This window comes from Alosa sapidissima, chromosome 5 (assembly GCF_018492685.1).
Source record: "Alosa sapidissima isolate fAloSap1 chromosome 5, fAloSap1.pri, whole genome shotgun sequence".
Taxonomy (NCBI): Eukaryota; Metazoa; Chordata; class Actinopteri; order Clupeiformes; family Clupeidae; genus Alosa; species Alosa sapidissima.
Window position 1 is genome coordinate 30,892,808 of NC_055961.1, and position 6,049 is coordinate 30,898,856.

Here is a 6,049-nt window from a genome sequence, read left to right on the forward strand (position 1 = left end):
AGTGTGACCTCCTTAACTCTATCATCACGTAATCTATGACAAGCTTCAGCTGCAGAAATTAAAATGAATTAAAGGTGTTCTAAGCGATGCTGGGTAACGTCACTTCTGTTGACATTCAAACAAAACAGAGAGCTAGCTCGCAACACGATTTGCTGGAACAGTTTGTTACGTTTTTATGGGGTAGGTTTGCCCAGGTTGTTTTTGTTGCCGTTTTTGGAGCCTGGGCTGTCCACAGAGATCGCATTTTTTTACAGTGTATTCAGGACACAGGCAGCTAGTGGATGGTGAGGTGATGTTTGCTGTAAGTGACAAGAAAGTGTAAGTGTAAGTGTTTTAGCCTAAAAAACGCATGGCATCTTTTAGAGCACCTTTAAAGTGTTGTTTTTTTAATTCCCAATCAATCAAATAGGGAAATGACAACACTGACCTCTCTGGCTTTCCTTGCTTGGCTAAATTGGTTTGTTATGGTCTGAGGATCAACTTTTCACAGTTGTGTGATGATGTCTAACACTCCATTGTGTGAGAATAGGAATTTATTGCCATCGCTTTTCAACATAAGCATAACTTTTAGCCTTTAGCATAATTTTTCAACATCCAAGGCTTCATGAAAGTCTATCGCTCTGCACTGCATGTCGAGTAATTAGGTTAAAGAGGTTACCTGGTCTGTCAAAAAGTGACTAAAAGGGTCCATTCTCTAGCCTGGTACAAAGTTCTATGGTGCAACAGGAGGTCCGGGAGACGCCACTCTCCCCATTATGAGTCAGTGTACCATCAAAAGGATTTGAAAGCTGTAAGGTAAAATTGTTACATAGTGTTACTTTAAGACATATATCTTGATTGAAATATAAATGTTCTGAATAAGTCAAAGCATAACAGCAAAATCTCTTTGTTCAAACATGCCCTCTCAACACCCTACAGGTCTCTTAACACAGCAATGCATTTTTCTACATCTGTGCTTTAACAGGTAAAATGGTATAAAAAGGCACAGGAATCCACAATAAAGACTCTCTCAGTCACGCGTTCTATAAACAAATGATTCCTATAATTATCTCATCTCTTTCCTACAGCATCCCAATATGCCATTTATGACAATTCAAAGTCTTTGTTATGACATCCAAGCTAATTCCATGCTTCTAAAGTTGCATTTTCCAGACAAGCTTGAATCTGCCCGATATTTGTGATGCGTAGTAGTCATTATTATGCTTGTTGAACTCCTTTTGGATGCTTGCATTTTTGTTGTTTTTGTTAGTTAAGGGTCATAGTCAGTGACTGCTTCAGACAGAACATGCATTTGGATAAAGAGGAATTGAGGACTCAGTTGAGGTTATTCAATTACTTAAAAAATGTGTTGTTGTTTACATTCATAAAACAGTGAAAACAAGCAAGAATGGTAAATCAATAACAAATAACTTACCAGAATTATGTCCTTGAACACATTTCATTCATACTTTCAATATGAATTGTTACTGTCACTGATTTACAGCAGTGTAAATAATGGCTCATGCAGCCTTTTTGCATAGGCATATAATGTATAATGTTGTGTGAAGTGTGCACTCACTTGTTTAAATCAATGTGTGTTTTATATGCATACCCATAAAAGCACTGATTGGTCTTGAATCTTAAATCAAACAGGCACAGCTTGCCACAGGCCCATGGCTAGAGGAAACGCTTCTTATAGCTGCAGTTCAGGTTTCAGCTCCCCGCATGAAGCTCGCCATCAATGGGGATGTAGGGCCATAGGAACAGGAATAGAACGAAACAAAAGTGGCTTTGTGAGAGTGCCTGCAAGTCTGCATGAGTGTGGTGCATTCCAGTCCAGAGGCAGGCTTAGCCTGATTGAAAATGGTTTCTCCCTTTAACCTCGGCACGACATCAGTGGTTAGCAACGCTTAAACTACTTTTTGGATTGAAATGTTCCTGCACAATCAAACACAGACCAAGACTGAGTAGAATTGCCGATATCCTGTCAGCTAGGAGGGCAATTTCCTTCCCCACCTGTTCAAACATGATGGACTTCACATAGATGGAGCACACATGCTGAAACCACTAGGGCAAAGTGATCCTTTTAAAGGCCTCACCTACATGGTGAATATGTTTCAGAGCAGCTGTCATCAAAGCAAATGTAGTATGTTAGCAGTTATGATACTTTTTTCAAAGGTTCTATATTTGGGAAAGAATAGCGGTGTCAAGTGCAGTAACTGCAAAATTCAGTCAAATTCTTTAATGTCTAATTGTCTAAGCTGTGCGATGTCTAACATTTATGGCATGAGGAAATGATTTGACAGAAGACTTGCATGTAGACCTGACAGTAGCTACAGCCAATCCTTAAACTATGAGAGAGACAAAAAGAGTACTGGAGGACTGCCGACAACCATTGGATAGGGCCAAGTGGAAGCCGCCCAGAAGGACATCCGTTATCCACGCAAGCCTGAGAAAGCAAAATGTAATTTTCTGCATGAAATGGCAGAACAGGAATCCTCTGAATGCAAGAATAACAGTACCAAAACATAAGAGCAAGGTAAAGAACCTCTTGTGGCCTTACATATTTCACCTATCAAAATATTATCTCTCTTGGAATAGATTATTTTTCCATTGTTTTTCTTCAACCAGGTGAAAACACAAGCCTGGCTTTATCTCTGTAATTACAATCCATTTGTTAGTCCTTTATAATCCATTGTCCAACCAATTTACCCACACCAGCATTTTTTATGAGCACAAGCAGTTGGCTAAACCCACACACTGGTCTAAATACAGTTCCTTCAGACATGAGATCACAACAAGGCTAATTGTCTTCGTAAACTCAAATTGTGAATGAAGTATCTTTATAGCTAATTTCATCTATGAGTAACTAAATGCATCACTCCACTATCTTCAAAACGGGTGTTTTGTCAAGCATGTCGCCAGCTGTCCACAACCATGTAGCCCTTTATTCTGACTGCTTTGCCTCACTGACAAATGAACCGTTGGGACCTGAGAGTTGAGGATTCTATGCTTTCTGCTACTTCAGTCAGTAGGAGAGTTGGCAACTTTACTATGACTACTTTTTTGGTAATAATACATTTAAGAGTTTTATCAAGAGTAACATCAAGATAGTCATTACATCAATTTGGACAACGTCATGGGAAAAATACGGGAATAATCTATAAAGGATAACATTAAGGCTTTGATCAGGTCACTAGCACGAACCAGTGGTGAATATGGAGCCTGGATATGGATCACCACAGCCACAATATTATCAGTAATAACATGACCTTGCTTGTTCCTAACTGTTAAAGCAACACAATGCATTTATTTTACTTTAAAAATAAAAGCTTCAAACTCATTTTGGAGCTACACTGACTCACAATATTGGAAATTAAGTCTCTAACATTGCCCATGCACACCCAGAACATTATCGGGTAGAATCATGACCCTTTTAGTCATTTTTTGATTAACTGGGTACTGCCTTAGGACTAAATAGCGTTGAATATTGACACCAAAGGGCCCAAATATCAATTCTGTTCAATAGTGTTGCTTTAAGAATACAACTGGGTCAGAAACCCTGTGACATGTCTGTCAGCAACTGTTCAGAGTTTTGCCATAGAATACGAATTTTGTTTTCCTGCAGCTGTCCATTTTTGTCTCTCTTTGACGACTGTGGCTACTGGTCCACTGTCAAATCATTTCCTTGTGTCATAAATCTGGCAAAGCTTTTGTGGATTACTCTCCTCGAGTGTGTGAGGGGAGACATTTTTATTTTATTTAGCATAATTTCTGCATTCTTGTGCCTCTCAGTAAGTGTCCTTCTCCCTGTTTACAGGCATGCACTCCTACAGTATATAAGTAAGCGTCAAAGAAACATCTAAAGGTAAACTGTGTTTGTCTGTTCAGACATTTCCAATGACAGGAGGTGGCACAGTATCACATGCTAAAAAGTCTGCTAATTTGAATAAAATTAACTCACATAAAGCTTAGGCTTTTATAAAGTACGTGGACACAAGTAAACAAGACAAGTTTTGGGAAAAGTATATGATATACTTATAATTTATAACACTGGAGTTACAATTATATATGAAAGGTCAAACCTCTGCTAAATTCAATCCTGCTGGAAAGAAGAAAAAAATGTCTTGACCAATGTGACCATTTTCTTATATTGTCAAATAAAGAGAACAATTAAGTGTCTCATACCTTCCCACATCTTGAGGTAATTAAGGCTGTACTGATGTGATGTCCCGAACTATGGTGACATTACACTGGCTACTTCATAGTCACTGTAATGTCACCATATTGAGTAATTTCATGGTGTAATCAAAGCCCAGTCATGCAAAGTGAGGTTAACATTTTGGTCTGTTCCATTTAATAGTCCAATGTGTCAGTTCCGTTGTAATAAATGTGTTTGGAAATGCCTTACTTGTGTAATTTTGAAATACATTCAACAGAACCACATATATATATATATATATGAGACATGAAAAAGCTTGATTCTCACAGGCAGAGGAGTTGGAATCTGTCACGCAAGCGTATTGTCTGGAATGAAAACATTCTGCACCATTTTGGGACATACCAGGAAGCTCTGAAGCCATTCCAAGAAAAAGAAAAAAAGGTGTCTGGAGGAGGTTATCGACCTGTAACACAACAACATGCCACGAACAGCCAAGGAGATTCAACCATTCAGAAATGAGAACTGTGATCGTAATACCATGGTCTGGGATGACGTAGCATGCATAAATACAGCTAAACCTCTTTTCCCATCACGGGCATGTACCTGCTTGCTTGCCATACGCCATGAGATCGGCAAAACCACAGAGGCAAATTCTTTTCATTGTATTTAGATGATCACCCAGTCTCTTCCATTTCTCTGTTTAGGTTTTACTTCAAATCCCAAACATTTGGTTGTTTTGTAAAAATGTTTATATTAAGGATGGTCAAGGACTTTCACTTTAACAAAGAATTTTCATTTCACAGTTAACTCTCTAACTTTACTGTACGCATGACCTAAAAGAAAGAGCACAATTATAATATTGAAAAACAAACCCAGTCACTCTAAACAGCGTGTCTTGAACTGTGTGAATTTGTCTCACAGTGTGTGGAAGTTTGGTTATGTCTGTTGTGTTAAGGCCTGAGTACACAAGACTTGGAAAGTGTTGCGTCATCTCCCCCGCGTCTGAAGCCCTCAGGATGGAAGTGGGTTTCATTGTGTTTCAAGAGGAACTGCCAGCGAGTGGCTTTTGACATTGCTCAATGCAACAATGCTAACTGCAAGGGTTTTGGTGTTGGCAGTCGCTGTGCATGATTTCAGTGGTTTATGAAACAAAACAGTTTGGTTTCAGGGCACACATTTGATCATATCAGTGTGGAGGTGGATTGAGAAACAATTTTCTGGACAACAAATCAGATTAATGCAGAGGACTGTCTCAAGGATGTTCAAAAATAACAAGCAGTGCCAACCCAAATGTGAAGTTATGTACAGTTGTACAAACATGTTACATTAGATATACTTAATAGGAAATGTAGTAACAATAAACGGTAAGGGTATATGAATTATCATGAATCCATGAATGAATTAATTCATGATTTATGTATTACTTTATTCCTTAATATCTCATGAATCATCAGGAACATGAGTTCATAGTCTGTCAATCGTGACCTCATACATGAACAGCACATCACCTAAAGAATTATGTATGGTGGGCACATCATTATGAATTATGATTTATTAAGCATGATCATGATTATTTCTTTTTCTGCCAAAAATGGTCATCGCTGCTCAAATTCTCATTTGAACACAACTTTGCAGTTCTCTAAACACATGTCATTATTCACCACTTTAGTTGAGGGGCCACAGACATGATGAACTCAATTAAGTTGTAATCATGTATTCATGATGATCATGCTTAAGAAATCATAAATCATAATGATGTACCCACCCTACCTAATGCTTTAGTTGACGTGTTGTTCATGCATGAGGTGATGAATGAGAGACTATGAACTCATGTCAATTCCTGATAATTCATAAGATATAAAGGAATGAAGTAATGCATAACTCATGAATTAATTTATGCATGAATTC